This window comes from Lepidochelys kempii, chromosome 8 (assembly GCF_965140265.1).
Source record: "Lepidochelys kempii isolate rLepKem1 chromosome 8, rLepKem1.hap2, whole genome shotgun sequence".
In the NCBI taxonomy this organism is placed as follows: domain Eukaryota; kingdom Metazoa; phylum Chordata; order Testudines; family Cheloniidae; genus Lepidochelys; species Lepidochelys kempii.
This window is the reverse complement of record NC_133263.1, coordinates 60,941,875-60,951,924: the sequence shown is the minus strand read 5'-3', so window position 1 is coordinate 60,951,924 and position 10,050 is coordinate 60,941,875. Positions and strand designations below refer to the sequence as shown.

The following is a 10,050-nucleotide window of genomic DNA, read 5'->3' as shown; positions in this document are numbered from 1 at the left end:
AAACATGTCATTCAGAATTCTCATTGACTTTCAACTATCAAAATGCCAACACAACTCATGCCTAGGATATATACACTGTTTATATAGGATGTCATTTAACAATACATGCAATTTGCACAAGAACCTCAACACAATACAAATATTTAGGGCCAGAATGTGCATTTAGGGATAATTCTGAGCAAGATGAAAACTACATCAACCCAGGAGTAGCTGTGGGAAGCATTGTTCCCTAGACACCTTGCTGAGCCACAATTCCTTCCCTGCTTCCCTCTTGCTTCAGGGGTAGTACCTTGTAGATGGGCTATACAGGCCAGGCTGTAGTAGCTAATACGTGGGAGAGCAAAGCCAAGGTTCTACCCACACCTTGCCCCTCCCCATCCAAGTGCTCCAGAGCCAAGGAGCACTGAGTATGTAACTCCTGACTTCTCTTGTGGGCCCAGAACCAATAGTCTGTGCAGAGCGTGTGTGTGTGGTGAGGGAGGGTTCTTACTCATGTCCCTTTACATACATCTTGGAAAATAAACCATAAAGGCTTTGTCTTTGGTGTGTTCTGATGTTGACCTGCTCACTCAAGTGAAAACTACAATCTGCCCTGTCTTCCCTAGAATTTTGCCTCATGTTAGTTGACTTGAGTTAAGAACACACCTTTTTTCAGAGTGAAGTCAAGACAGACCATCATGAGATGAGTGATTTCTTTATTTTAGCTAAGGCATTTGGCTAGTTTGGAGATATGAGAGGCAAATAATCTGAAAAGAGAAGATAACTAGCTAGGGCAAGTTCAATCAAGGTATGGACCAGACTATTAGCAATTGGGACGGATAGAAAAGAGGGAGATTGTGTGGAGAGCCTGGGATTGGAAGCTGAATCATAAGAGGAAAAAATATTCTTGGGTTGTAAGCCTCAGAGAGAATAATGAAGGTACAAACCTTGATAGAGAGGTGAGGAGGAAAGAGGTCCGGGGAGATTTCAGTTTATTTATTTATTTTTTTACATCAGTTCTTAACAGACAGCTTGGTCCAAATTAATCTATAGTATAACTGTTTAACAGACACATTCTTAGCTGGTCAAGGTTTCCTTTCCTTTTATATTTCTGTACACAATGGAAGTACATATTTAGTACTCAAATGAAAGAAAATGAAAATTCCAGAAATATAAGATATAGGCCAATGAGAGCTACTCTACTGTGTAAAACCATGAAGAGAGAAATGAGTTAATGGAAGAGTTTTTTGATGCTAAGAAGTCTCAACCATGAAATGCAAAGTGCCTCAGGCAGCATTAGTTTTGCATAGACTTTACCTGCTGAGAGAAGGGAACTGCCACTTAGCATGGATTTTCCCTATCTCCTTTTGGCCCCACTTGCTTCTCCTGTAGAGATGGTTTTGTTGAGGGAGGGTAAGTGGATATGCAAAGACATGGGGGAGTAGGAACATCCCACATGGCTACTTGCTTCTCTACATGCTCCTACCACGCAGCTTCTGCAGACTTGCTACCCTCCTTATTTTGGGGGAATGTTCCCCCTGCCCCAGATCCATGCAAAGGAGGGACATTCTGTGTGCCCATCACTTCCTTCCTGTGTGAAATCAGATACTTGTATGGTATTGATCCACCCTTCTTCTGTATCACCCTCTGTGGTGATCTGAAGATCCCTGCAGGAGGAGGAGTCAGTGAAGGGGAGTGAGAGGGTCTGGTCCACCCTTGAAACCCTGAACACAGCACTGCTCACAAACTAAAGTTATTACAGCCTGGGGCTGTTACACCTGTTATTTGGCGCCCCCTTCGCTACAGGGAATCCCTATTAAGTTGGCACAAAGGGAGTTACTCTTTGTGGTACAGGGTCTCTGCATACATGGCCCTGACTTCCTGCTTATCCTCAGGAATCTGCAGGGTTTGTGAACATTTTCCACGGCTTATTCTCCAGGGAGTGTCCTATATTCGACTCTTATCCAGTAGGAAGACTCTGTAAAAACATCCACACAGTTTTCCTCCACTGAGCTCCCCCTGTGGGATTTACCATGTGCGTGTGAGGTGATCCAGCCATGAGCACTTGGAGAAAGGGCATATATGGGCAGTACACAGTAAAGATTTTGGGAAATTTCAAATGATCGAAGTCCTTCATTATTAATGGGAGATGGAGATCTCTGTCTTGTTCTTGGGTTATCACAGGATGAGGTTCCATTAATCTTCAAACATTTACTCTGTTGGTTAATAAAATAATTTAGCTGCCCATCGAATACAGAGATTTTAATCAAAACAAACATAGTTTTTCAGGCTTAATGTTGAGTCCAAAGCCTGACAATTGTGTGTGTGTGTGTGTGTGCGCATGCACACAAACAACATTATATGGGACTTTAAATATGTAATTTAATACATTTATTTACCTCTGTTTCATAGCTGACAAACCTAGGGGCTCATGAAACTGTGGGCTGAACCTTTTGGATATCCAGCTGAGCAGATTTCTTCCCAGATGCCATGGATTTTAGGACTTGATCATATAGAACAAAATAAAATAAGGTGTTTATTTTAGAGCAGATTACTGTATTTGTGAGATGGTCATTCAAAGACTTTGACCAGAAGTTTTAATGACAAATCCTCAAAAAGCTATTACAAAAGCTTTTTTAAAAACTAACCAACAAAACAGCACAATTCCAGCTTTAGGGGTTTTTTTCCCCCTAAAATAAATACTTGCAAAGATTCAGTACAAATAAATTTTTTAATTCATCTAAATTTTAGAGCTGACTAGGGTTGATTGAAAATATTCAGTTAAAACTCTTTTTGATGGAAAATTGGAATTTGAAAAAATGATTTTTTTTCTTCAGGAAAACCGCTTGGAAAATGTTTGAAGGACATAAATCTACACCGTGTAGAGGTCAAGCATAGGAGTTTATTACGTACAGCACTGACGGAGTGTCACCTCGCTTATTAAGCTCAGACACTGTCAATTAATTGATTACAATGGAATATATGGATTTTCAATGGGTGGGGAAAGTGACTGGGTAAGCAGTCCCACACCCCCAGATAGGTCTAGCTGCAAGACATGATAGCACAGTAGCCAACAGTCAAAAGGTTACATAATGTCTCCACCCATGGTCTCAATGTTAATAAATTTAGTATTTAATTAGTACTTTAATAAATGTATTAGTATAAAATATATGTTGGATTTAATTTGGGGTCCATAGGAATGAAGTAGCTCCTTGGATTGTCCAACAGATACATATCTAGGAGTAAAAGCAAAGAATCTTTATTGCCATGTACTTTCACTGTTTATCTTTCAAGTTGCTTATTTGTGTTTTAAGGCAGGCATTGGTTCCTGGGCAAGGGAGGTGGGAGGAAGCCATATCTTATACTGACATGTTCCAACCTTTTCATAAATTCAAGGTTGGATATGTGGAAAGGCCATTTCCCTACAGAAGAAACTAACACAACAGAAACAGGGCTTCTTTGTTCTATTTGCAAAAAGAAAAGGCGTACTTGTGACACCTTAGAGACTAACCAATTTATTTGAGCATAAGCTTTCGTGAGCTACAGCTCACTTCATCGGATGCATCCAATGAAGTGAGCTGTAGCTCACGAAAGCTTATGCTCAAATAAATTGGTTAGTCTCTAAGGTGCCACAAGTACGCCTTTTCTTTTTGCGAATACAGACTAACACCGCTGTTACTCTGAAATTTGTTCTATTTGCAACTTTGAATAAGACATAATTATTGCCCCCAACATCTGGCGTTTTGCTGACCAGGCATATCTTAGCAAAAGCAAGGTTATCTTTGGTTATTCTGTTTTCTCTTAGTTATTGCTAGGCCTCTGACCTCTTGACCAAACTCTGGACTTTGGGCCTGTACACAAATCCCTATACCAGGTTATTACATCAGCAATGGATTTTAACCCTTCAGTCCCTCTTCTTGACCCTAGGGTTCCCTAACCCGCCAGGTCAAATATACCAATTTTAATGTACCCGATCTATTTCGGAGTCACCGGTAAACCGCCAATACCATCAGGAATGTCAGTATAGACACTCCCCACATAACTTGACAAAACAGCACCCAGATCCATCCCCAGGGGACCTTATCACCGGAGATGGCATTGCCCATGTAAGGTTACCCACCATTGGCTGAGTACGGTGGAGCTGCGTCCCGTCAACAGTCAGGGTTACCCTTTGGGGAACCGTCATGCACATGGATGGATGCCTCAAGGGGCAGGGCTTTCAATTTAGCTCAATGGAGTGGTTCTGGGCAGTCACACACCAGTAGGTACAGTACATCTGGACCAGCTCCGTGGGCACCAGTTTTTCAGTGATGGCCACTTTGAACCTAGACTGATTCATTAGAATATTGTACGGGCATGTACGCAGAATTTCCTTATCAGAGTGGGTGCAACATTCACTAGGATACAGTGCTCTCTCAGCGACCTCAGAGTATGCAATGCCTTCTATTTTAATAACATGACCCCACCTCCGTACTGGCAGGGAGGTCGCCATCCTGGCTCGCTGTAAATGAGGGATGCCCAGAGGTACCAAAAGGTTAAAGAGTATACTGTGACCTGTCTAAACTGGTCTTTGGACTCTCATTGATTCTGTTTCCCCATGCCCACGGAGGGGTACTGGGGAGATAAGGTTCCACTACCTCCATAAGGGCTGGGTGGACCCGGCTGTCATGGAGATCGGTTACAATTCCCTGTGTGGTGATGGCCAAACTTTGTCCTGCTCTCCAGCAACTCTCCTCTAGTACCTTCATTTTAGTACCATTTATTAGCAGGCTGGTGACTTCTTGACCCAGGTATTTTGTTATATCGAATGAGGTAGATACAGAGATGGACAGATTCTTCAAACTATCTAGGATCAATCGGCTGGCCCTATTAGTATCCAATCCTCCCCGGGCACTAGAGATGACAGTGTCTGCCAGCCTTGATTCAAGTCGATCCCTCCTCTCAGTATAGGTGTTGCCAACAGAATTATCTGCACCAAACCATCCTGGAAGGGTATCTAGTAATCCCCTCTTCTGTCTGGTTAAGCATTCACCAATTTGGTTTGTTAGGCTAGTAACATTTCTACTCATTCAAGGCCTGACCTTTGCACACTGCCTGTTCACTTCCTCTAATGGAATATGCACGTCAACCCTGTAAGTGTGGAATACCACCAAGGTGAGGACCAGTAGTGCTGGTCCTATCATTACCAATCCTGGTTCTGGAACAGGGATTTGTACAGGGCATGACACACAGTCAGGTGGTTCCACGCTGTCTCTGATAACTTGGTTAATTGTTATTAGTTGTAGGCATTCTAATTTGGGCCATTGTTTAACAAATTTATGCCAGACCTTTGGGGATACCTCCGTCTGTGCTTTAAGTGGTAAGCCCCATTCTGAATTAACAGGCCTAACCTCCACTGGTACCATGTCAGTATAATTGGCACATAATCTTTCATGAGTGTTTGGTTTCTTTCCCACAAAATCCCACACAAATTCTAGTATCAAGGTCTGTGTTTCCTCCCACGCCATCATGGCAATATGCCATGTAATTGTGTTCAAATGAGGGGTAGCCCAGGACCTTGTAGTCCCCTTCACTAGTAGTACGCAGCTGTCCCCCTTTAAAGGTAATCCGGACACTGGTTGCATTAAGCACAGACACTGTCTCTCGAAGAGGGCCACAGCATCGTCTAAGGGTGTTACCCTACACATGGCACACTACTTGTGTCCTTCCTCATGCACCACAGGGACAGCAGGAGCCTCCCCATGGTCGCTCTGGTTGTCCTGGTTACCCTTCAGTCCTTCCTCCTTCACCTTCTCTTGTTTACCTGTGGAGACACTTGTGGAAACATTGTTAGTATTGACAGATGCTGATTTAAAGTAGTTTTTTCATAGAGGGCCATCACCAGTGTTTCAGGGCGGCTCTCATTTGTCTCCACCCCAGATGAGCTGGAGACTGGATGGCATGGAGCAGCAGAGCCCGTATGCACTCCAGGGCTACTATCTCTCCGCCCCCCCCTCCCCCCCGGCTCATACCAGAGGTGATTTTTATACACACAGCCTTGTTCTTCCAATTTACTTTTTTCTTCTGGGCATATGGTTGCATATATATTTTTTTTTATTTACTTCCTCTTCGGGCACTACAGCTGCACAAACCTTAATAGGACTTGCTTGTGCAATTTCTTTGGCCTGTTTATCTACCCAGTAATTTCCTTTTTGTTCCTCGCTTGAGATTTTATTATGTGCTTTTATCTTTACTACTGCCAGTTCTGATGGTAGTTTGGCAGCTTCTATTACTCTTTGAAGGGCCTCCATATTATTAATTGGCTTGCCAGTTGTTGTTATAAAACCCCTGCGTGATCACATGTCCATGTAGTCATGTACTACTCTGAATGCATATCTGCTGTCTGTGTATACAGTGAGCTTCTTTCCTTCCCCCACTCTCAAAGCTTCAGTGAGGGCTGTTAGCGCCTCTTCTTGTGCTGACTTTGATCCTTCCATCTGACCTGACGCTATCACTGTCCCATCACTGAGTACCGCTGCCCATTCGGTGTGTGGCACTCCATTTTTATACTTTCTTGATCCATCGACATACAGAATTGTATTTGAATTCTCTAATGGCTCTTCTTTAACTCTCCCCAACACTTCCTCTTCCCTATCTATAAGACATTCATGTACCTCTCCCTCTGCGTTTAGACATTTAGCTACATTTATTCCTTTGTCCCTTACTATAGAGAAGTTGAGGTTTTGCAAGCACAATGTTGATTCCCACTGACTCCTGTGGGCATCTGTTACAGATCTTAGCCACCCAGTATTAAGGAGATCAATAAGTGTACGGGGTGTATGTAGCACTAATTTCCCTGTGAGGGTGTATGATTCACAAGCTTTTACCGCCCATGCAGCGCAATCCAGAGCTGCTACGCACTCCGCACTCCGGTGGTCCCTGGGATACAGGGGCTCTTAAAGTAGATAGGTATGCTACTGGACGCTGCTTATCTCCCTGAAGTTGTGTTAATACAGCTGAGTATTGAGTTTCACTATGGCTGCAGTAAAGGTGGAACGGCTTTCCCATATCAGGTAAACCCAGGCTAAAGCCTATTCTATTTTTATAAATGCCTTCTCTTGTTCTGTGCCCCATATTACTAACTCATTTGCAGGCTTTCCTCCTCTAGTGAGGCTTTGAATTGGTTCTACCATCTCTGAGTACTCCAAAGTACTCCAAAATATATGTTGTTCAGAAATTGAGGAGTCCCAGCAGCTTCCGGACTTCCTTAACTGTCCGTGGATTTTTTAACTCTAGAATCGCCTGCTATCTGTCTACTGTGAGTGCTTTCTCTCCCTGTGATATGTTATGCCCTAGATATAAAACCTACTGCTGTTGCAATTGAGCCTTCTTCTTGAGCTTTAAATCCTGCTTCCCGAAGATATATAAACAGTCCGTTTAACGTTTTTAAAGGGTCCTTTTCATTTGAACTGGCAATTAGCAAGTCATCTACATACTGCAATATTACAGTATCCCCTTCCAAAGGCACTTGTGCTATTACTCCTGTCATTGCCCTGTGGAAGATAGAGAGAGAATTATGGAAATCCTGGAGTACTCGGGTCCAAGTGTACTGCTGGTCTCCCACTGTAAATGCAAATTTCTCCTGACTTTCTTTTGCAAGGGGAATACTCCAAAATCCATTAGCTATATCCAGGACTGAGAATACTGAGTGTCCTGGTTTTAGCAAATTAAGGAGAGTGGCGAGGCTTACCACAATAGGATGTGCCTTTGGAGTCACCCGGTTAAGGTCAGTGTAGTCTGTAGTTAACCTCCATGTCCTGTCTGGCTTCCGGACGGGCCAAATTGGGGAGTTAGTTATGGAGCTGGTTTTTTTTAGTTAGTTCTTTAGATTGTAAATTAGTGACTATAATTTTAACTGCCTCTAAGGCTTCTGGTTTAATTGGGTACTGCCTGTGGGCTTTATGAGTTGACTCTTCTACAGATATGGGCTTCATGTTTACTAGCCCACAATCTTGTTTATCTGTTGCCCTCACTTCAGGGTGAAGGGAACACAGTGTTTCTACTGGACTTCCCCCCCACACACTCTGGTATTATTGCTTTACTACTGGCAATCATGGCTATATTTTGAGATAATTTCTCCTGTTTGGACCCCCCTGGTCCATTCAATGCAGGTAGCTCTGGGGTTGATTACTCCCCCGAGCTCCTTAAGGAGATCTATGCCACAAATTGTGTCTCTCTGCTCGGGGCAAACCCAAATTTGACTGACTGTGGGTATGTCTACACTAAGAAATTAGGTCGAATTTATAGAAGTCGTTTTTTTAGAAATCATTTTTATATCGTAGATTATGTGTGTCCCCACACAAAATGCTCTGAGTGCATTAACTCGGCGGAGTGCTTCCACAGTACTGAGGCTAGCGTCGACTTCCGCAGTGTTGCACTGTGGGTAGCTATTCCACAGTCTCCGCCGCCCATTGGAATTCTGGGTTGAGATCCCAATGCCTGATGGGGCAAAAAACATTGTCGCGGGTGGTTCTGGGTACATGTCATCAGGCCCTCCCTCCCACCCTCCTTCCATGAAAGCAACGGCAGACAATCGTTTCGCACCTTTTTTCCTGAGTTACCTGTGCAGACGCCATATCATGGCAATCATGGAGCCCACTCAGCTCACTGTCACTGTATGTCTCCTGGGTGCTGGCAGATGCGGTACTGCATTGCTACACAATAGCAGCAACCCATTGCCTTGTGGCAGCAGACGATGCAATAGGCCTGAAAATCATCGTCATCGTGTCCGAAGTGCTCCTGGCTGCCTCGGTAAGGTCGGTCAGGAGCACCTGGGCAGACATGGGTGCAGGGACTAAATTAGGAGTGACTTGACCAGGTCATTCTCTTTAGTCCTGCAGGCAGTCCTATTGTACCATCTTCTGCCAAGCAGCCAGGAGATGTGGCTGGCTAGCAGTCCTACTGCACCATCTGCCAGCAGCCAAAGATGTAAAAGATAGATGGAGTGGATCAAAACAAGAAATAGACCAGATTTGTTTTGTATTCATTTGCTCCCCACTCCCTCCCTCCGTGAAATTAACGTCCGACAATCATTTTGGTGAGATCTGTCAGGGGCATCTTGAATTCAATGGAGATTCAATCCGACCTGAAATACTAGAGGGAGGGATAACTTAGTGGGTTGAGCATTGGCCTGCAAAACACAGGGTTTTGAGTCCAATCCTTGAGGGGGCCATTCTGTATGACAGTTGTTTTTGTTTTGTTGTACCAATAGAATAAAAACCAGCAGGATCTTATTAAAGGGAAAAAGGCAAAATACCACATTTATTGTGAATACAGAAAGAATCATAGTAAGCAGTTAGTTATAGCTATAACATTCCATTCAATCTCATATTTATTCACACATTCATTCATACAAACACACACACACAGGTTCTGCAAGGTTGTTATCATAGTTACCAGCCTTAGAGTTGCTCATGCCAAGCTACTGGCCAGGTCGCCTGGACATGAGGAGGGAGCAGGGCCTTGTCAGATGCTCATCTGATGCTCCTGGAAGTTGGTTTGCAGAATCAGACCCCAAAGTTCTCACTTTTTAGAGTCTATTTTTATAGGAATTTCTTCCTATGGCAGTCTATGGGAATTGCTTCTTCATGCTGTTGCTGAATCAATCAGCAGATAGCACATTCCTGACGGCTCCAAGATGTTATCTTGTTCTTTGGTTCTCCCATCCTTGAGGCTGTTGGGTGGATTCCAGTCTGCCCTCCGGGGGGGTCCTCTGGTTATTTTCACTTGACGCCTTCTTCAGCCGATGGACACTGGATTCTTAGGCTGGCACCTCCCTGATCATTCAGTTATTATCCACACCAGGCATCCATCCACATACATCCTCTATCTCTATTTTAATCACAATTGTTAATACAACAAAAGGGTGGGGAGTCTCTGGGTGCTGTTTCTGTTGTTAGAGTATTGCTTTGAGTCTCTCTCTCTGTGAATTGCTTTGAGAACAGACTCTGTCTTAGAATGTACTAACACAATTAGCAGCTTGCAAGTTTCACACATAGAGGGAGAGAAACAGTACCAAAAACCAAGAGACCT

At 43.6% G+C, this 10,050-nt stretch overlaps 1 long non-coding RNA gene across 4 annotated transcripts in view; it reads left to right on the top strand.

Annotated features, from left to right (window-relative positions):
* The first annotated feature begins 6,809 nt into the window (after positions 1 to 6,809).
* LOC140915982 (uncharacterized) overlaps positions 6,810 to 10,050 on the top strand; it is a 180,597-nt gene continuing 177,356 nt past the window's right edge. For 2 of the 4 annotated variants that reach the window (XR_012160339.1, XR_012160338.1), the window contains exon 1: positions 6,810 to 7,031. This is a non-coding gene — a long non-coding RNA (uncharacterized lncRNA). The remainder of the gene's footprint in view (positions 7,032 to 10,050) is intronic. The other 2 variants (XR_012160340.1, XR_012160337.1) reach the window with 2 other exon arrangements.